At 38.6% G+C, this 23680-nt stretch overlaps 1 protein-coding gene and 1 long non-coding RNA gene across 4 annotated transcripts in view; one reads left to right on the top strand and one right to left on the bottom strand.

Moving 5' to 3' along the window:
• SMYD3 (SET and MYND domain containing 3) overlaps window positions 1–23680 on the bottom strand; it is a 686417-nt gene that overhangs the window by 458247 nt on the left and 204490 nt on the right. The window lies entirely within an intron of this gene.
• On the top strand, window positions 6–6595 carry LOC111096708. The gene is made up of 3 exons (XR_005362251.1): window positions 6–628; window positions 3898–3947; window positions 5801–6595. It is a non-coding gene; the product is annotated as an uncharacterized LOC111096708 (long non-coding RNA).

Consider the following 23680-nt stretch of genomic DNA (forward strand, 5'->3'; position numbering starts at 1 on the left):
TCACAGAATCTACCAGGATCCCTGCTTGCTACATCTTCAAAATTTATATCTCCTACTCTTCACACTACACAACCATAAGCAAAGACCAAAGCACATTCCAGATTTCAGACCCCAGGACAACTGTGACCTACGTATAGCCTTCAGATACGCCATTCATAACATTCTGCTTCCAATTGTTGATTAAAATATAACAAAAGGAGGTATTTTAAATCCAATTAAGTGTTTAAATTTTACACATCAGTATTTAAGTAAAATAGTAAACTGCACGAAAATGAAACACTGTAAGTAACTCTGGAAAAACAAGACTATGAATATCTCTTAGATGTGACATCCTCCTAACAGAGGTGTGTCCCACATCATCTATAGCCTGAATGGCTTCTTTGGAGCCAGTGTGAAATGTGCTGGTGAACAGGTGGCTCACATGTACAAGGCTGTCAGATACTGTACATCAGCACTCCTTTGGCCGTTTGATTAGGATTTCCTAACAGGCCAGTACTGCAGTCCTTCTGCATCCAGCATCTGCTACTGCATCACAACGGCAGAACAAAGAAGGTGCAGGCTCAGAGGCTCAGCCTGCCTGTGACCAGCACTTACACACCCACCTTCCCAGGACCACCTGGTCTACAAGGTAAATTCCAACCCCCTCATGAAATGTGCACACAACTTCTATCCCCTGAGGATAGAACCTAAAGGTTTCTGAACCTAAAGCAAAGCCTCCACTCCACACAAAAAAATCTTAATAAAGGATATTAATAAAATCTTGCTTTGTGGCACTTGCCAGCACCTGTCTTTAATGTGACAATGACAAACCCTGCCTCTTACCAGCAAATATTTTCCACAGTCTTGAGAAGTTGAAATTTACATGAAATTTGCTATATAAATTATTCCTCCCAAGTTTTCACTCAAGGTAAACTTCTATGGATGACACAAGGTCAGTTCTCACATTCTGAGAAAATCAGTGCTTGATTACTATCAATTCCCTGAATGTCTGAAAAAAAATCTTTATGTTAGAAATTTGTATGTAGTAATTAATAGCTTACCAAAACAACTGTGAATAAAGGACACTGTTTTTGTTCGTCTTTATATATTCAGCACCTAGCATCATGCCTGGCACATACCAGACACAAAATTTGTAACTAACGAGTAGATCTATAGCCTCACAAATGTTTGATAATCAAACTTCTTCCAAATTCAAATGGAAAAATTTTCTTCCATTGACTTTCATTATAAAATTGGAGTTGCCTATCTTTGGAAAGTATCTGACCTCAAGATATAAGGTAATAAAATCCACATTTTAAAAAGCAGCAATCATTTTAGAACTTCATGAATATTAACAGGTTATAAAATATTAATAAAAACAATTTCCAAAAGTTTGATATTTAAAGTCTACAACTGTCCTGAACTTAAGATACATTTTCTCATATAAATGGTATTTTGAATAGTAATTAGGTCAGATGAGCTAAAGATTTCATTTTACAATTTCATTACAAGTTTAAAGGCTTCTGTAGTAGGAGCCCATGACTCTAATCACTATTTAATAGTTTATATTTTCTAAAAACATATTTGACATTCTATCTCTTAAGTCAAGATGCCAGAAGAACTGACCTCCATATCCAAACAGGCCCAGAGTGAACTGGTTTGAAATCCAGTTCCATCATTTCCCAACTGACCTTGAGCAAGTTATACTAAACCTTTCCACATTGTTACCACACTTCTAACATGGAGACAACACTAAGTTATGAGAATATTATCCTTGAAATATATTAATCAGATTTGCTCTTTTTGTGTTTCCTTATCCTGGACTCTGCCTCTGTTTTTTTGTCAAAGGCATCCAATTGTCTAAGTGATGTTTAAGTTTGTTGAAACAGAACTACAAAGAGAAAGACTTGATATTAAGTTTTGACACCTGGAAATCATTATTTTAAGTCAACAGCAAGACCACATTCTTAAAACCCACCTTTTTTCAGGAGAAAATGTGTTTTCTAAATCCCTTAAACATCAGTTTTAACAATTAAGGTTTAGGGAGGCACAAGCACCCCAGCACTGGTGATGACCCACCTCACTGAGCCTACCCAAATATTCAAATCACCTGGGAAGCTTTTGGAACATTCTACTGCCTGGCCCCACCCCAGACATTCTGATTGGTCTAGGATGAGGTCTTTGGGCATTAGCCATTTTTTTATAAAGCGCCATTAGGTGATTCTAATACGTAGCCTGGTCTTAGAATAACAGCTCTTAAGTGAAGCCTCCCATTTGGTTCAAAACCATGACCAACACAGAACAGGAAGTAAAACCCAGCAGTGGCCTCCTTGCCCCCTACAGCCATGCACGTACCACGTGCTGGGGATCTGGAGCTTTTCCGTAATCCAGGGGGTCATGTGGACACATGGAAAGGATGAGTGGAAGTAGAAGAATGAGGCCAGTGTGGAGTGATCACAGGAACAGAGGCAAGGCCAGTTCACCAGACTAGCTAAACCACCTGGCACAGATACAAGTAAAGACGAGAAGACATGGGATCCCTGGGTGGCGCAGCGGTTTGGCACCTGCCTTTGGCCCAGGGCGCGATCCTGGAGCCCCGGGATCGAATCCCACATCAGGCTCCCGGTACATGGAGCCTGCTTCTCCCTCTGCCTCTCTCTCTCTCTCTCTCTCTCTCTCTCTCTCTCTCTCTCTGTGACTATCATAAATAAATAAAAATGTAAAAAAAAAAAAAAAAAAAAGACGAGAAGACAGACTTGGTCCCACTCTATGAGAGCAAGTGAAGGAGAAAATGCAAAAAAGGTTGAGCATTTACCTGAAGAAAGCTGAGCTACATGAAAGAAACAGATCAAACCAGAAGGAACAGAGACAGCATGAGTTGGCTCCTGCCCATTCCTCCCCTTCACCCCTCCTTGTCCCCCCTGAGGTGGAGGCTTGGAAGGAAAAGTAACTCAGTTACATATTATAAAAAAGCCACTGTTCCAAAGAATGGACTGATGGTTGCCAGAGTGGAAGGGAAAGGGGGATGGACGGAGTGGGTAAAGGGGATTGGGGGGTGTGGGCTTCCAGTTACAGACATAGAAGGCATAGCACAGGGAGTATAGTCAACGATATTACAATAGCATTGTACGGTGATGGATGGCAGCTACACTTGTGAGCAGAACATAATGTATAGGGTTGTTGGGTCACTGTCGTACACCTGAAACTACTGTCACACCATGTGTCAACTATACTTCATTTTAAAAATGAAATTTTGAGGGGCGCCTGGGTGGCTCAGTTGGTTAAGCAGCTGCCTTCAGCTCTAGTCATAATACCAAGGTGCTGGGATCGAGCCCCACATTGGGCTCCCTGCTCAGCGGAGAATCTGCTTTTCCTTCTCCCTCTGCCTGCCGCCCCACCACCCCGCCTCTGCTTGAGCTCACTTTTTCTTTCTCTCTCTCTGTCAAATAAATAAATAAAATTTTTTAAAGAAGCCATTGTTATCAAAACTATCCAAAACATGAGAAAAGAGAGCCACATGCCCTTTCAGTGTGGTACTAGGTACCATAAAATGGGCTTGCCCAAGGTTTAATACTCTAGAATAATGTCCCTGGTTTGATGCTGTTATTTACTATCTCATTAGAGTCCAGACATTTGGAGCTATAGGTTAACTTGTAGGTTTCTGGCCCACAGAAAGGAAAGCTCAAAAGTCCTGGTTTTACTGCCTGCAGAACATTACCAGCTTTGTCTCTCCAATCTTAGTCCAAAATTGTTATTTAATGCCAGAACACTCTTAGAACCACCATTAATCTTCACTGGCTACCTTGTTAATAAGTTAATAAATCACTGACACATTATAGACATTATAGTCTGTATTTCTATGAGATTTAGGTTTTAACATTTTGAAAATTATACTTTAATAGTATATTTTCTTTGCAGATTGGATGGTTTGTGCAAATCTGCCACCCACTGACAATGACTGCAAACAGGTATTTTATAAGATAATTCAAGTAAAGTGCTTAGCACAGTGTGTGGTACATAGTAAATGCTCAGTAAACATGTCGTTATTCATAGCTGCTAATAGCAAAAGGGGTTTTTACTTGACCCTCGGTAGCAACCATGAACTCACCAATAGGGATCCATAGCAATAACTGTGGGTAACCCAGATCAGGAGTTACACATGGAAGGCTTTTTCAAGTAGGAGCCATTTGCAAATATTACAAATACAGGGAGCCACTCTGCTCAAAGTAATTCCCAAATGATCAGTGCAGATGGTGAGAATCACTTGCATTTTTTTAATATTTTGTTTGTTTATTTTCAAGAGAGAGTGAGCATGAGCAAGGGGAGGGGCAAAGGGAGATGGTGACCCTGGGTTTTTGACCAGAGCCAAAGGTAGGCACGTAACCAACTAAGCCACCCAGGTGTCCTGAGAATCGCTTGTATATTTATCACAATATGTGTGTGGGCCTATGGGGAGAAAACAACCCTACCTTAGCAAGATTAAGTACAAGGCTCTGAAAGAAGCCATCTTGGTGACTGAATGTGCTCCTCCATAATTTAAGGGATGTTTGGATGATATTCAAAACTTAGGTGACTGATCCTGACTATAGGAGAAAAAGCGAGACAGTGAAGTTAACTATGTTAGGATGTGAACAGAGAGGATACTAGTCAAGGGAGAGAGTAAAAGCTATCAAGGAGAATATGTGATTAATTTCTTAGATTATCAACTCTGTGGGCATGATTCCTCTACAGAAGTCTCTTTACACATGAAGTGCACCTATAAAAATAGTAACTTGTCCAACCTTAAAACTGAGCTTAGAGGAAACTTCAAGCCTTGGCTTTGACTTTAATTTAAAGAGTGAGAGTCTCAGATACTTTAACACTCTGGCAAGGCCATCCTCACCCGCTGATCTTTCATTCCACTGCTTTTCTCTCCTGTGTCTGGAGGTTTGTTCTCCTGATATCAATAAGCAATACTACAATTGGCAGAACGGAAGTACAAGCACAGATGCCTCACAAAATGAGGAGCAAAAACCTATATTTTTCTTTCTCTCACTCTCTTTCCCCTTCCACAGACGGAGAAGAAAAACCTAGTATTATTCTGGAGTGAACACTCAATCACTCACACACACACACACACACACACGGTCATCATAATTTCCTGCACTGACTCACAGCTTGATCTCAACTACTCTACCACCTGCTTACTACAAAGCCGTCAAAAGGAAAGTAATAATTAGTACACAAATTTCTGAGATTATATACTTCTTTGAAATAGGCAATTTTACACAGTATAAAATAAAAACCATTTGTTATCTTGTGATGGTACACTTAAACGGGCTTTTAATTTAAGAAAAATAGAAAATATGTAGGTTAATAAAGTGATCTCAATTAAAAAAAAAGAAAGATTCGAGAATATTGGCATTTCCATATCCTGCAGAATACTGATGACTATATGGTCAAAATGAGCATCAGTTACAAATTATGTGTACAGCTTGCTAACAAATTAGGGAAATGTTCCCCATTGGTTTCTTTCCTGACTGTAAAATAATATTCACACAGAAATTTGCAATTCAAATTCAGTATCTTATGAGTACATTTTGCAGACCATGGTCTGAGAAGGGAGAGAATGAGCTAATAGTTGCATGGAAAGTATAAATTGCTGCTGGCTCTTTGCCAGAAACACTAGACCAAATGTTTAGAGACCATGAGGCATCTAAGCAAGCCCAGTGCATCTGGACTTCTCAGTACTAGTCTTTGCTGTTTATACATGAACCTCCAGGTAAAGAGCCACATAAATTTGAAAATCATGCATTTAAAACTGTATTTATTTTATTTACAGGGGACAGAAAGGGAAGCAAATTTGAAAGCCCTTTGAGAACATTTGTGACAACACTGACAAGAAATCCCAGTGATTTAAGCAACACTAATAACCATATGTCTGGACCTATGTTCAGCTGTAATTTACACATTAAGTATAAGCTCTTATTTTCATACTTGAGAAAACATGCCAACTATTCAGTATTTATTAACATTGTTAACTTGCAGAATGAGAAAACTAATTACAATAGAAGGAAGGAAATATTGGTCTTGGGAAAAAATGACTTTGGTTTTCATACAGGTAGGTGGTAAAGGAGTCATTACTACTTCCCAAAACCAATCCAGCACATCTGTATCTTAACCTACAATATTACAGCAGATATGATCACTATATGGGCAAATATAAAAATATGCTCATAAAAATCTGCTCCAACACACTAAGTCATTCCAGCACACCACAATATAATTTTTGTAGGTATACACGGCAATCAACTGTGTGACACAATTAAAGGCCTTGTGTATCACAAGTTTTCCTCAAAGTACTGTGAGCAGAGCTGTTGAACTAGGACATGAGAGCTGTGGGAGGGGAAACAGGCCAGAATGAAATAAAAGTCTTTGCAACAGAAAGCTTATGCTCAGCACCATAAGCTGAGCAAATGGCAGAGGGAGATTAGGTAGGGAGTATCTGCCTGCTTAAAAAAACTAAGTAAGGGCATGTGGGTGGCACAGTTGGTTGAGCGTCCAACTCTTGGTTTTGCCTCAGGTCATGATCTCAGGGTCCTGGGATTGAGCCCTGCATTAGGCTCCACACTCAACAGAGTCTGCCTGCAATTCTCTCTCTTCCTCTGCCCCTCCTGCTCATTCTCTCTCTCTCTCTCTCTCTCTCTCTCTTTCTCTCTCAAATAAATACATAAATAAAGCTTTAAAAAATAAGTTAAAAAAGGCAATAGCTATTTTCAAGAAAATAATTTTGGCAGGCCACAAGTGTTAAGACTAATGACTAAAGCCTGAGCTGAGAAAACCTGCAGACAAAATCACAGAGGGCCACCACAGGCAATGATCACAAGTCACCACACTTGGTGGGTCAACCTGTCCCTCCACTGTGGGAACATCAGTGCTGCAGGAGGACTGCAGACAAACTAGATCGCGTATGACATCATTCCACACATGGTAGGAATCACGAGGCCCGTTTGCAGGTCCTCATGGACAGGGAGCGTGAAGTATACTGAATATCCCTCAAAGAAAAGTATAGGTCCACAGCCTAGTGGACAGTCTCGTCCACGAGGGCCCAGCACTGGCAGGCCACTTCTGAGTGGTGCACACTGGCAACTTGTACAGCAAATGTTTCACTTCTTCTACCTCATTTATATGTACCTACGTACTCACCTTAGAACACCTGGAGCTTCTAGAAGGCTATGCTTTAATGTACACATGGTCAGTATGTTTTGTATTAAACTGTGATTTCTTTTAAGCTGTTTTTCAGAAAGTGAGTTAAAAAATTAGGATACTGTGAAAAAAAATTAGGGTACTGTGACATCAAAGTAGTATTACGCGCGCTCTGGCATATGTATATGTGCTTCCATATTGAGGCCCTTCTACTGGCAGGGGACTTTGCACTTGGCTCGTGGGACAACTCACAACAGTCTCAGAGGAAAACTGCCCACCCCAGGACTCAGGTTAATTCCTTTGCTCTCACCTTCTTAGAAACTTCACCTCACTCACTAATAACCCTCTCCCTGACCTATCTTTAAATCTGCATCATTACTGACTCCCAAGCTTCTATCTCTTTACAACAACCAACCAACCACCTACATCCCTCTGTCATCCCATTTTTTTTAAGATTATTTATTTATTCATGGGATGCAGAGAGAGGCAGAGACATAGGCAGAGGGAGAAGAAGGCTCCCCATGGGGAGCCCGTGAAGACTCAATCCCAGGATCATGATTTGAGCTGAAGGCAGACGCTCAACCACTGAGCCACCCAGGTGCCCCCTATTCTTTTCTTATTCGCAGCCAAATTTCTTTAAAAGAGCCAGCACTCAGAGGCGCGTGGGTGGCTCATCTCACAAAGCCTCTCTGACTCCTAGGCCTTCCACTCAGATTAAGATCTTGGGGTCCTGGGATCAATCCAACAAGGGCTCTGCACTCGGTGAGGAGTCAGCTTGTCTCCCTCTCTCTGCCCCTCCCCCACTTCATGCTCTCTCACTAAAATAAAATAAATAAATCTTTAAAGAAAAAAAAAAGATCCAGCACTCATCACTCTACCTAAGGTGCTCTAGCAAAGCTCGCTATAGAATGCTTCATTATGGGCAGCCCGGATAGCTCAGTGGTTTAGCGCCACCTTCAGCCCAAGGCCTGATCCTGGAGACCCAGGATTGAGTCCCACTTCAGGCTCCCTGCATGGAGCCTACTTCTCCCTCTGCCTGTGTCTCTGCCTCTCTGTCTCTCATGAATAAGTAAATAAAATCTTTAAAAAATAAATAAGTAAATCTTAAAAAAAAAAAAAAAGAATGCTTCATTATTGAAATCAATCTAAACTTCAGTCCTCATCTTAACTGATCTCTCTGCAACGGGAAACTGCTGACTTCCTTCTTGAAACGTTTTCTCTCCCTTGGTTTCTACAACATCTTTCTCTCCAAGAGCTCCTCCGACTTCTCTCCCTGTCAGTCACAGCCGCTGGCTTCTCTTTTCTCAGCCAGCTCTGCCCAGCCTGTTCCACAGGGTTCTCTCCGCACTCTCCTATCTTCGTTTCCAGCCCCTCCCTCTACTAACTACTCCCCTTTCCACAGCATCAGCTGTCAGCTAAACAGTTCTGAGTTTTCAAGTCTCAATTTCCTCCTTAAATCTCTCTTGAGACTCAGTCCCATATGACCAGACCCCTTCTGATGACATCACTTGGATGCTCCCACAAGCACCTCACACTTGACATGTGCAAAACAGAATTCATGGTCTACACCTGCCCTCCTCCCTCCCCTATCCCTGTGCCTCTGCTGTTAGCTCCTCTTGCTGGATTGGCTGTCTTTCTGAAAGGCACTACACCAAACTCTACCTGGGTTTGCCAGGTTAGAGACCAGGGCATCCTCTTTACCTCCTTTCCTCCCACCACCCACGTGGACAGTTTCCAAGCACTGGCATCTCCACCTCCTTTCCTTCCTCTGCCCACCACAGTGATGGCCCTAGCTCAGGGTCACATGGGGCACTGATTTGATTCCTACAGTGGCCTCCCAGCCTCAATTTTGCCATCTTCCAATCCTCTTTTAGACAGAGTATATCAAATTCCCCAAATCCCATGTCTCTTGTCAAATTAAAAATCTGCAAATGGTTCTTCTTCAAGAAAAGGTCCAGGTCCATGGCTCTTGCCTGTCATTTGCCTCCCTACTAAACAACTTCCTGCCTCCTGGCTCTGCTCTAGCCATACGGAATCACTCAGCAGTTTCTAAAAAAAGCAAAATCTTTCCTATCTGTGTGATGGCATATGCTGTCTCTTCTGCTTGACTGCGCTTCTCCCAACTCTGTCTAGCTGCAAAGACTTGGAGACATGGCTAAGAGGCCCTGTCCTACCCATCGCTTCCCTGGACACCCACAGCCTGGGTGTGATGCTCTAAGGGCAGGAGCCCCATATGTACAGTACCCCTACCAGGACTGTGACTGTCCTATTTGAGGAAATGAACCAAAACTCAATAGGTCCTTATATGAAGAGTGTAACCAAATCCAAGCAGCTAGCCCAACAAACAGACAATTCTACTGCCAAGTCCATGCAGACATTTAATATGTTGTGTGATTTGGGTAAACCAATTAAGCTCTCTGCCTACAAACATCTTCATATATAAGTTGAGAATAATATATCTATTTTACAGGGGATTAAGTGAGGTAATCCATAAACCCAATATGGGGCATACATATTAGTTATTCCTTATCTACCAGGAATAAAAAGTGGTAATAAATATTTTATGTATTACTTTATTAAAACAGCTCATGAAACAAATAAGACAGAGGTTAATACCCCTACTTATAATTTTTAGAAATAGTCCCAGGGAACCAAAGCTATTTTCCCAGGAACACTCATGCAGTTAGCAGTAGCAAAGTTCTTTGGTGTCAGATACAAAACTGATTCTCTTTACTTAGTGACTCATAAATCTCACTGTGCCTCCCTATAAAAGATACCACACCAAAGAGGAGTAGAGCTGAGAAAGAATAGGTCTTCCTAACATAGGAGCTGAGAAATTCTGAGCAAAGTGTCTAAATGAACTGTTTCCTTACTAAAGGACAATAGTTTTCTTACTGGACACAAGGTAATGCCAACTATCAGAGGCAGCATAAAGTTATCAGTCAGGGAAAGGTCCCCAATGTCATAAGTTCTGCTTTAACAAGAAAATTCTTATATTAAAAACTGTCAGGTTGCCATGGTAACAATCTATTTGCGATCATGATGCTGGTGGTATTCTGTTATATTTCTCTCAAGGAAAAGTAAACTAGATGTGGCCAAGGAATTTAATAAAAGTATCCGCTGGACCAAAAGCCAAGATATGACTGTTTTTAGGCAATATGACAGGATTAAAATATACAGCAGGAGATCCTCGGGTTACAATACCAGTTCCATCAATAAAATTAAAAGATTTTGACCTTGACACCAATACAAGGTACAGCCATCTGATCTGGAAAACTCAATTCTCTGAGCAAGAAAAATAAATCGTTAAACAACCGAGATAACAGCCATGGAACAAGAAAGTCAGAATTCATCAACAGGAGAACAAAATCAATTCTCAAAGAAAGTATGAATTATAAAGACTAAATTTCTACCGAAAGCTCAAAGGTTTCATTTTTCTGTTTTGTTGGGTGTTTGTGTGTGCATGTACGTGTGAGGAGCTGGATTCTGAACTCTATGCCTCCTTCGACTTTTCTCTAGAATATGTCAGAGAATATATTCAAAATAAATTGATCTTAAATAAAAAAGGAAGAAAGTTATTGTTATTAATTAGAACATCCTGAAGTTTGAACATGCAGGCTCCTGGTACAGACAGGGACAATTTCTAAGCAATCAGCAAAGCCTCAGTCACAAGTAGGAAAATCAGATTTCCTCTCCCGGTAAGCTTTTCCAAAACTCGTTTCCACAACTATCCAAGAAATGGTAACAGTTTCCAAAATAATTTCTTTGCTATTTTAATGACTTTACAAAACAGTATATACATGCTTGATATCCTCAAAGACAATCAGAATAAAAATTGCACTCCCTCTACATCAACAATGAATTAGCTTTTATAAAAAAATATCAACATTCATGATAAAAGAAATTTTTTTCCACACTGGCCAGCTCTTAACTTACACAGGAAGTTTAGATTTAGATATAAATAACTTTATTTTAATAATGTATGTTTATTTTTTTTTAATTTTTTTTTCTTTTTTAGTTATTTATGATAGTCACACAGAGAGAGAGAGAGAGAGGCAGAGACACAGGCAGAGGGAGAAGCAGGCTCCATGCACCGGGAGCCCGACGTGGGATTCGATCCCGGGGCTCCAGGATCGCGCCCTGGGCCAAAGGCAGGCGCCAAACCGCTGCGCCACCCAGGGATCCCTGTATGTTTATATTATATACAGTACTATACTTGTCATGTGTTATAATATATTTTACAAACAAATATTTATATATAAAAATAAAATATATTTACATATAAGCAGTTTATTTTCTGAAATGCAGTCCTGAAAACCATGTGTAATCAAATTTCCCATATAACAAGTCATGCTTTCCTTCTACTTTCAATATAAAATTATAGAACTGCTGTTCTCCAAACTCCCTAAAGAGGACTGGCTGAACAAATGTGTATGTGTGTGTCTGTGTATGTATTTGTTTTAGTTTGGTTTTTCAGTTTTCTCTTTTGAAGTAGACTCCATGCCTACCTAGCATGGAGCCCAACACAGGGCTTGAACTCAACCATGAGACCAAGATCTGAGCTGAGACTAACAGTCAGACATCTAACCACTGAGCCACCCCAAGATATGTATTTTTTAAATACAGTTAAGATTACGGCAAACTTCATAAAGTCAAATATTTAAATTTTAGTAAATTCAGGCAAAATATTAACAACTTAAATAACAACATCTATAGCCAGCATAGGCAACTGCTTTTGCCTATTTTTCTTCAAGCTCATGGAGATGTTGGAAATTTTAATATCAAAAGTCTGTTAAAGGACTCAGGTGAAGGATAACCACATCAAATAGTAAAGGAAACACATGAGTACAGACTTGAGCAGAAGTGGAGAGAATCATCCAGACTTTAAGCAGAACTGGATAGCGAGGGCAGCCCAGGTGGCTCAGCAGTTTAGTGCCTGCCTTCAGCCCAGGGCGTGATCCTGGAGACCCAAAATCAAGTCCCATGTCGGGCTCCCTGCATGGAGCCTGCTTCTCACTCTGCCTGTGTCTCTGCCTCTCTCTCTCTGTGTGTGTCTTTCATGAATAAATAAATAAAATCTTAAAAAAAAAAAAAAAGAACTGGATAGCGAGATGGAGACATGTAGTAAACAGTCAGTAGTTGGAAACACAGAATTGGAACTCAGAATGGGGTCCTGAAATAGACAAAGATTCACTCATTGGTGGAAAATCAGTCAGTGAATCTACAAAAGAGGATGATATCCCTTAGGAAAACAGTGTGTAGAGAAACAATGCTAATCCTTGGGGGAGACCAATTTTTACAGGTCAGTGGAGTCTGAACAAGCAAGATGACAAACAGGTCTCCAAAGTCTGGGGAGAAGGGTTTCAGGAAGGGAACACCAACATTGTGTGCCTCAGCTCCACCAGAACCCAGAACAGACAAGAATACTGGAACCCACATTAAGATGTAACCACTTGCATCAGAACAGCACTGGAGGCAGAAACGAGATTCCCAAGGCTGGCTAGATGAGCAAGAAAGTACATCAAACATGGTTATCCTAAGCATTTAACACTACAATCAGGAATCCTCAAGAAATAAAGGCTAGTGACTCTGGATTATTTAATAATGTTTCTGGTGAAAAAGAAACAGCAGCAGCATTTATTTTTAAAGCTAAGAACTTGAAATTGCTAAGTTATAATGGCAACCCATCCTTTTTCTTTTTTCTTGCAGCATAAATACATTTCTTGACAAAAATAAGAATAGTTTCTCATGCATCAAATGTCAAAAGTTCATGTATTTTTTTCTGATGTGTAAATGCCATAGATCCACTGTATCGATCAGAGGATGATATGAATCTGTCTGGAATCAGTAATGCTTTTTAATTAAATTAAAAGATTTTTCCCTCCAAGACTTCCATTTCAGTCCTAAATATGTGTTATATCCATTCATCTTTGTCTCATAGGACAATGCTCTCCATATTTTAGAGGTAGACAGCTTTACTGTTGGCTTCCTGCTAACAGGACATCTTGGATCTAATTACCAATATTATTTATGAATTACAATTGAAGGAGTGTTTTTCAGTATGATGAAATATTCATCATTTTAAGAGATGCTTAATATGAAGAGGGATGGGACAATATACTTGCTCTTTTCCAGTCCTCTCTGGTTACACTTTTTTTTTTTTTTTAAGATTTTACATATTTATTCATGAGAGACACACAGAGAGGCAGAGACACAGGCAGAGGGAGAAACAGGCTCCTCGCAGGGAGCCAGATGTGGGACTCAATCCCAAATCCCCAGGATCACGCCCTGGGCCTAAGGCAGACACTCAACCACCGAGCCACCCAGGCATCCCATTACACCCACTTCTGGAAAGACAACAAACAACATAGGTTTATTCCTTTGTCTATTTAAGCCTGCAGGTTCAGAGACAGTTTTATCAACATCCAAACAAAAACAGGAAGTAATTTCTAAGAAAAAGTATATTCATAAAAGGCAAGAAAGCACTTACTGAGATAAAAAATAATAATGAGCAACTATCCCAGCAGGTAGTGATAAAATACAACTGAATAGTACTATCAAGCACTACAAAGATAGTAAATTGAAAAAAGTCCAAATATTAATCTTTTTCTATAACAAAAAGTATAGTTAAGCTTACAAACTCAACTAATGCCTAACATACTTCTTTAAATTTAAAGTATTTGAATATAAAAAAAGAAAATTATGAACAATATAGGGGGTTCTCCTGTGTTTGCAACACAATTTCAGATATCCAACAGGAGCTGCTATATTCAGTTCCAAGTATTCCTTCATAAAAAATCAGAGACAAAGTGGAAGTTTTGCTCTAATAGTAAAAGATATACCTCCATCAGATTAAAATTTTCTAGACCCTTTGGCTTTAAAAATAAGGATATACAAAATCTTTCATTATGCAGCAATGACTAGACCATCATGAATATACAACATTCCCTCTATACTATATCATATAAAGAAGGAAGAGACATCTCTAATTTGAAAAGCCAGAGAAAATGTCTAGATCTGCTTAGAATTGTCATGGCCCCAAATATTTCACAGGGAAAAAGAGTCAAAGTCTCAAGGTTTCATCATGCAAATTCACAATTTAAAGTCCATCAGAATTTTATAACTAAAGAAGTTAAAACTAGAATTGCAAATTGATATTATTTGTAGCATTATAAGACAGGCAAGGATTAAAAAAAGTACTATCATCTAATGCTAGCAAGGTTGTAAATAAACAGTGCATTTATACAGTATTGGTGAAATGTAAAAAAATATATATTGGAGCACAATTTGGCAACAAATATAAAAATGTATAATCTGACTCAGCAATTTCAATTCTATTAATTTATCTTATGCAAACAACCATTTAAGTAAGTAAAGATATATATATAGTGATGTTCTTTGCAATAAAAACAAAGAAATGAAAATAATCCAATAGGGTACTGATTAAATTTTAATGTTCCTACAATGGAGTAATACACAATCATTAAATAAAATTATATGTGATGTGTCTGCAGGAGTGTATATATTAAATATAGATAATGGAATGTAAACCTGTTAACAGAAGTAGGGTTTCTGGGACACCCGAATTTGTGATTTGTATTTTAATTTTTTTATAATGACCATACAATTCTTAAAACACCTGAATAAATGTTTAAAACAAGTGAAGAAATGTATTAGCACAGTTGAAAAACACACATTTGTATGTGTTACAGACAATGGTTTCTGTTTGTGTCAAAAAAAGTTAAAAGATATCTAGAGATATGAAAGGTAATGTGTTGGCTATCTGTAGTACTGTTATTAATACAGAAGAGGAAAAAAACACAGAAAACTGCCTTTTGGGGACTATAAGTGAAGACAGCAGTCCAGCAAATGTTTGATGTATTATCAAAATTAAGATGCTATCAACTTGGAGGCCAAGTAACAAGGTACGAATTTGGGTTTTTTATATTTATTTTTTTTCTTGAGAGAAAATGTGAGAGCGGGGGGAGGGGCAGAAGGAGAGGGAGAGAGAGAATCTTAAGCAGACCCCTGCTCAGCATGGAGCCCATCACAGAGCTCCAACTCACAACCCTGAGATCATGACCTGAGCTGAAACCAAGAGCTGGGCGCTTATCTGACTGAGGCTTCCAGGCGCCCTGACAAGCTATATGAGCCTGGGGAGGTTCCTTCACTTTTCCAAGCCTCTATATCCTGTAAAACAGGGTACTAACAGTACTTATCCCATAGAATTGTGAAGATTTAGAAGGTAACATACACAACGCACAGTACCTGGCATATGGCTTTACTCACTGTCGGCTCTTCTCAGAGCACACCAACTTTGTTTTTTTCTTTAGCAATTACAAGGGCTTCAGGAAATCAAACCCTGAGTTTTATTGCAAACAAATAGAAACAAGGGATATTAACTTCAGATTGGATAATAGAAAACACTCAGCCTGCCAGTGGAGTTCATTATCCACCTATAATAATGCTAGCCATGGTAAGAACAGTTTTAGCTTTCCAGAGAGACAAGTCCTCTCTGATTATCGATACCAACCCTGACTTTCTAACAAATATTAAAATAATACCAGCTACAAAATGCACACAGAGAAAACTGAATGAAGATCAAACCCAAATTTGCCTATAAACATAAGTGAGCACTTGGAGGGAAACCAAAGCAAAATCTTATGAATAAAAAGAGTATAAAGAGATAGTGGGAGGAAAAAAAATAACAACAGAAACTGTTTCCCATAATCAAAACACATGCATTTCCCCCACTCCACAGATTCCAGTCAGCAGTATTAAGCAATTATTTGCCCTCAAGAATACCCAATTCTACTACAGGAGCCAAGATAAACCAACAAGTTAACTGTGACACAGGAATTACCAAGCTCCATGGGAGCCTAACAAAGAGAAGGCGGACTTCCTGCTGGTTGAAGAACAATCCAGCTATAGTGGGAGTGCTTTTCAGGTATGAGTATAAACAAGAAAGTCAGAAACCAAGATTCATTCCTCTAACAAGTGTGAAGTAATGAAACTATGTCTTAATAAGCTGCATGCACAAATTTTATACCATCTATCAGAAGCCTGTTTTGTGGAAAGTATTATATTATGTGCTATAAGGAAGCACAATATTTCTAATGCCTCCTAAGCTCTACAATCCACTTGGACAGCATTTCAAACATATTGTATCATGAATTCCCAAAGGCAACTGATGTGTCTTTTTTATCTCTGCATTCCCAACCCCTTGCACTATGCCTGCAATGTCATTGGCACTAAATAAATGTCTGGCAAACAAGTGAATAAATAAAGGACTATAATACAAAGCAGAATATTATATATGCCACTGATAATCAGGATTAGAGAGTTTATCAGAGGAACAGAGCACCCACGATAGGGTAAGCAAGGAAGACGAAGAGATATGTTGCTTCTGTCACCTGGCTCTCCTTCTCCATACTCCTCTGGCAATCATCTTTTCCCCATTATCTCCCTGTTCCCTTGGAGCTAACTCCAGGGGTGGGCATATGACCCAAGGTAAGCACACTGAAATACTACATCCCACTGGCCATAGCAATTGGTTAAAACATGCATACCTGACCCAAGCCATGCTTAATACAATCACAGCTAATCTTTGGAATCTTGCTTAAGCAACTGAAAAGTCATTTTTCATGCTGGATTTGGAGTTGAAGGGATGAAAACAGAGCTTCTGACCACTGTGTCACCACCATACATGGGGAAACCCTGTCTGAGAATGGAAGCAACTCATGGAAAGAGAGCCTAGCAATAGAGGGAGACTAATCCTAATGACATCATTTGAGTCCCTGGATTTAGCATTGCTAAAAGGAAGCATTTTTTAGTTCATAGGCAACAAATCTTTCTTGCTTCATTCAATATTAGTCTGGATTTTCTGTCATGTGAGACTGTAAGAGTTTTCACTGAAAGATGGAATTAGAACTCATCGATGAAGAAAAGTGGCAGCTTTTCAAATAGGGAAGAGCCTTGTAGGCACCAAAAGGCTCTGGAAAAGACTGCCTGCCAGCTGTTTGTGCTCAAGCCAGGACTTAACCACTCTCACCTGCGTTTCTTGTCTGTAGCGTGAGATGGATAGGACTATGTAAGCAGTAAGGTAAAGAAACAGAAGTTACTTCAGCTATATTTACTTTTGTAAAAATCTTTAGCTTGTCAAGTTTAAGTTTAGATTACGTCTGAGAGAATGCGATGGGGTTAGCTGAGTGAGGTGGGTATAACAAATGGGACTTCTCACACCATACTAAAAGGAGTGGCTGCTACCCAACTCAAGCAAACTGCTGCCATTTGGGAACAAACCCAATATAGTCACATGCCCCAGTTTTTCAGCAAAAAAACTCAATCCGGACTTTAAAGATGTTGGCAAGAAATAATATAAAAAATGAACTGACAGAGATGTATGGTCTACATATACAAGTCTATGGACAGGATCCAGCAGCTGGTATCCTGACTCAGAGTCTATTCCAAAAGTCAAGAAATTAAGCTCAAATCCATATAAAAGGATTTGACCCATGTAAAGGTTTTCTAAAGAACACAAGTATATGGATATCCTAAGGAAAGCTCCTATGACAAAAGAATGGAAGAGAGAATTACAGATACACAGAAGGAATGACAGACTGAATGTCTAGGACTGCTCCTAGCACAAAAAATAGCTATTGAGTAGGCGAAAATAATGAAGGAACCTACCTATGCTCTCAAGGCGGGTACCCCAAGGAGCTCTCCAGGCTCTCCTTCCTTTCCACCTCTGTAAAACACCACTCATTACATTAGCTACTTTGTAGCATTCTGAAGAATAAATGAGTTGATACTTACTGCAAGAATTCTAAGAACTCCCAAGATCCCTGCCCCCTGGTGCACTCACTTCCCTATAATAAATGGGTGCTGCTTCAAGCTCCTGAGCCTGTAGCAACTCGTTATCCAGCAATAGGAAATTAATACACTTGCAAAGCATTTAGAACACAGCTTGACACAAAGTCCTCAATGAATATTAGCTATTGTTATTACAGGAGTCCATTAAACCATATGTTCGTCTGATGTATTTAAAATAAGGTTCTGATTACAAAAATTTGCCCATATTTGCTGGCACAGAAGATGAACAGGTATACAAGATGCATCCCGGGATGGTTAATTTTTCGGTCAATTTGACTGGGCAAAGGGATGCCTAGCTGGCTGGTAGAATGTTATTTCTGGGTGTGTCTGTGAACGGATCTCCAGAAGAGATCCACGTTTCTATCAGTAGACCAAGTAAAGAAGACTGCCATCACCAATCATCCAGGCCCATGAGAGCCTGAATAGAAAAAGGGTGAAATTGCCCTTTGCTTGAGCTGAGACAGCCACCTTCTGTTCCCTTGCCTTCAAGACATCTGTGCTCCTTGTTCTCAGACCTTCTGACTCAGACCAGGACTTATGGTATTAGCCTCCCATCTTTGTTCCTTTGGGCTTGGACTTATGCCATCAGATTCCCTGTTCTTAATGCCTTCAAACTCAGCCTAAATTACACCACTGGCTTTCCAAGTTATCCCACTTGCAGATATTTCAGCCTCCATAATTGCATGTGCCAATTCTTAAAAATAAATCTCTTTTATATATCTATTTGTATATATATCCTATTGGTTGTATTTCTCTGGAGAATCCTAATATACCTCCCAATGATACAAGGAACTAGGGAAGGCAATTTGTAAAAGTACTTTTTATAATGCAGTATATTGAGAGTGATTCTGAAATGATTTTGTAGGAGGAAAACTAATTATTATGTTCAAATACTGGAGACTGGAAACCAGCTAGAAATAAGTTAAGGATATGCAATGACAGTCTACTAACCTAAAAATAAACTACATCATAAAGTGATTTTTTAAAGCATACTGGACCAACAAATAGCACAAAACAAAGCATAATATAATTTTACTGGTAAATGAAATCCTATATCACATACATAGTATTAAATAATGATACTATATTTTATATGATACTAGCAAGTAAGAAAACCCATAATTTAAAATATATTTGAATGAATTCCTGTAGAGTACATATACAAAAGAAATACTATAGTAAAAATCTGTAGAAAATAGGCAGTAAAATTTAACAAATCTGAAAACTTTATACATGCATGTAGAAATGTCACTTTATAAAAAAAAAAACCTAGCTCAAAGCATACAGAAAAGTAATGAATTTGAAACAACTCCACCATAATGTACAAACATGCCATGAAAGCACGTATTTCTCTGAATATTAGTAAATGATCAGCAAGAGAAAACAACCGAAAATACTATAAAAACAGACTTTGTTGGAAATGTAAGTAGGAAAAAAGAGTGAGAAAAAGCTATATAAAGATTTTTATAGGGATCCCTGGTGGCGCAGCGGTTTGGCGCCTGCCTTTGGCCCAGGGCGTGATCCTGGAGACCCGGGATCAAATCCCACATCGGGCTCCCGGTGCATGGAGCCTGCTTCTCCCTCTGCCTGTGTCTCTGCCTCTCTCTCTCTCTCTCTGTAACTATCATAAATAAATAAAAATTTAAAAAAAAAAATTTAAAATAAAAAAAAAAAAAAAGATTTTTATCTTCATCCTCAAAACCAAGTAAGTCACAGCTCAAAGGCTGAAAGCCCACTCACAAAACTGGAATTGGAATATTCTCTTCATCCCCAGCACTTACTGTGATAGTAACAGTTACCATTACCTTGAAAATACTACTTTAAAAAAAAAAGAAAAGAAAAGAAAATACTACTTTACAGCACGACCACTGTGGACATCTCTGACATTAAGCTTGAACTTAATATTCTGTCAATATCTGTTACTTATGAGCCATAAGCTATAAACTAATAAACTTATATCTGAAGTAATAGATGAATAGCCCCTATGACAAATCTCTGTGGGTTGAGGCTTGTTTGTTTAAAAACTACCAATGAGATAGGAGACTTTCATTCTCATTGATAATCACTCAAAGCAGCCCCAGAGCCTCTGCTGGACCTCTGCTTGACCTTGAATCCCTATGACAGGCACAGAAGATGTGAGATACATTTTGACCCAAAGAAGGTGTGATTTTATAGAACTGTATCTACTGCCTACAATTACTTCACTTATCCCAAGATTGCTTCCAGCTTATCTGAGGTGTTCAGAGAGAATCCAAAGAAGTTCAGAGCTCATGTTTTTGAGAAGCATGGATTTCATTTAGTGAAAGCACTGATTGAAGATTTTGTTTCACATTTCATTCTAAAATCTTAAGAGAAGATACAAAATTGCCTGAAGAAAAATGTTACAGTCAGACAACAATTTCATAGAATTATAGAAAACCTCATTCTGGCAGATGTCTCCACATAAGAGCTTCCCTCTTATCTTCAATATAACACAAATCGTCCTTTTAACATAAAATATTACGGGTCATAGTGTTTTCACGGCTTTATTACATTAGAAAAAAATTTTAATGGTCAAGTCGGCTTGCATCCATTTTATAATATGCAGATAAGGGCTACTTCTTCATGAAGATGCTAAGAAATGAAAATTAAAGAGGATAAAGAGAATAAAACCATTTGAAAAAGATGATTTGAAATTAACAGCTAAGCTTCCACAGTCATATTTAGAAGGAACATTCCCACTGAAGTTTGACTTTTTATTAATTACCACAGAATTTTAAATTAGAAAATCAAATATAAAAGAACCCAAAGCTCCTTTCTTTAAAGAGCACACAAAGTTAGCCTGTCCTCTGATTTTTCAACTATTATCTTGTCTTAATAAATGAGTACGATATTTACTGCCCAATCTCCTCTTGAATATGTCCCTAAAATTCAGTCATAGCATTCAATCAAATCAAATCACTCCAGACCTTACTGCCTTCCAGCTGTGAAGAGCGAGGCTTGACAGGTGAATAGGGCACTCCCACCAGTGACTTGGGAAACACTCTCTGTGGCATCTTTCATTACAGATCAAAACTGAAGGCTGACACAAATTTCTGAATTGAGTTAAAAACATTCAACAGAATGTATCTGGCAAGCTTTTACTCTGGCTGTGCCACTATATTCCCTCAAAGTATTTTTTTTTTAATAATTAAGCTAAGATAGATACATTATACTGTTTTAATGTTCATGAATTAAACGAGGTTCTGTGGATACAATGTGAACATTTCTGGCCATCCAAGCCCCTCTCTATTCAAAATAGTACAATCTGGTTTACATCATCTACCCTCATCTGCTGATAAGTATTTTCACAGCATGATGGAACCACTACAGGTATGGCTTTTCGATGGATAATAACCTTATTTAGTACCTTAGTACAATACTTAAAGAGATCACACAATGTAAAGAAAAACAAACCTACACATGTGATTTACTAAGGTATATGTAATCCCTAAATTAAATTTGTGCTCCCATTTTTCAGGTTAATATTGTAAAACTTTGCTTTACAAAAGATTAAATGAGGCAAACAATTGCTCAGATAAGACCATCTTGACTTTCCTTCTCCCCCATCCTAGATACTTTCATTACAGAACACAACAAAGTTGTCAAAATCACAAAATTCTAAATCACCAAGGCTCTAAAGCATCTCATAAAATACTTGCAAACATCTTGACTGATTTTCAGGCCAATGAACTAACATACTAATTCAGATAGAAGCAGTTTCAAGTAAAAATACGGGGGTAGGGGTGGCTATCCTAAGAATAAAAAGAATAGCTCAGCTTTTCATTAGGAGCAATATATTCTGAGAAACAACTTACCATTTTGGTAAAAATACCAAAAGCCTAATCATTCAACTTCTACTCTGAAGTAGAAAAAAAGTAAGTCTTCACACTTTTAGTCCACATGAAAAATAAAACTAGGGCCAGTAAATTTCTAATTGCTAAATTCAATACTGAATTTATTCCCTCCTTAACGTCTCTTAACTTTCACATGCTAACCATCTCCTTTTTGAAATTCTCTTTTTTAAAAAAGATTTTATTTATTTGAGAGAGACATGAGCAAGGGGAGGGGCAGATAGAGGGAGGGAGAAGCAAACACCCCACTGAACAGGGAGCCCGACGATGTGAGGCTCGATCCCAGAACCCTGGGATCATGACCTGAGCGGAAGGCAGACGCTTCACCTACTGAGCCAACCAGGGGCCCCTAAAATTCTCTTTTTTCATGGATCCCAAAAAGCCTGAGACCACATGGGCTCCTGAGACACCTAAGGCTACTCTCTCTCCTCATGTCTTTTAAATGATCTTTCTCTGTTTATTTTGCAAAACAGAAAACATAAAGAAAAAAAAAACTAACAAAAGCCTACAGCCAAATTCCCCACTTGAAAACGTTGCTATCATGAATGAAGGGATTACATCAGGATTAGGAAGAGCAAGTGGCATGTGGAGGGCTCACACAGGGAAGGGAGTCTTGAGACTCACTGGAGAAGTCAAAGGTGTAAGTTTCAAGGAAAATCTTAAATCAACTGCTCTAACCAAAAACATTTGCATAAAACAGCAGCAAAATTCTTGGATGGCTTCTTCTTTCGGCACTGAGAGTTGTAATAGTCTCATTTGGTCCCCACTGGCCCCCCTAAATTCTAGGAAGTCAGCACTGATTCTTCCACCAACAATACCTTTCATTAAAGGCCCAAATCAAATGGTCTCTGCACATAAACCTCCCTCTCAAGACTGTCATCCATTATCACAGTCTGCTATAGAATGTTCTGAGAATCAAATAGGTACTAAGTTTGGAGTGAAGAAGGAGGAAAAGAAGAAGAGGATGACACTGTCCTGCTTTCAAAACACTTTAAATATATTTATTTACATGTATTTCTTTTATATCTCCCAGCAGATGGGGCAAAAACTAAGTCTTAACTGTCCTTTTTCAAAATAGTACTGCAGATAGAGTTGATATAAATTTGTTGAGCTGAAACTGATTAACCTGGTTCTTTCCAACCTAAAATATCCAAGTAAGAATCCCACTACTTTGTTTTGATCCTATTTCTCTACTTCTCCAATATGATCTGGAAATAAAGGGAGCTTAACATGACAAGTCAAGCCAATTTTTCCCCGCTTCTTTACAGCCAATATTAAATATCACAGTGACATACAGAGCTGGGGAAAGAGTTTAGTCCCGGAAGAATGCCCTCCTAGCCAACTACAATAGCAATCTTACAAAACCACCCACCAAACCGACAAATCCAAAACAACAATACCATATGACACTTAAAAGGAAGAATGGCTCATATTTAAAATTTATGATAGCACAAAGACACTCTAGAATTTTATGTTCAATGTATTGAATAAAAAGCAGCTATTAGTCAAGGAACGATTAAATGGCTTCAATGTGAGAGAATTATTCACATTTTCTTTTTTTTAAAGATTTTATTTATTTATTCACATTTTCTTACATGGCATTCTGCTGTCACTTAAAGACAGAAAGCACTATAATGTCAACATTCTGACACACAACATCAAAATAAGCCCCCAACTAGTATTCACCTAGAACAATGCAAAATTACTTATGTGCCTAAGAGTTTTAAACTTCAGTGTTTTTAAAAACACTGAAAAGTTTTTAAAACATTTAT

This window comes from Canis lupus, chromosome 7 (genome assembly GCF_011100685.1).
Source record: "Canis lupus familiaris isolate Mischka breed German Shepherd chromosome 7, alternate assembly UU_Cfam_GSD_1.0, whole genome shotgun sequence".
In the NCBI taxonomy this organism is placed as follows: Eukaryota; Metazoa; Chordata; class Mammalia; order Carnivora; family Canidae; genus Canis; species Canis lupus.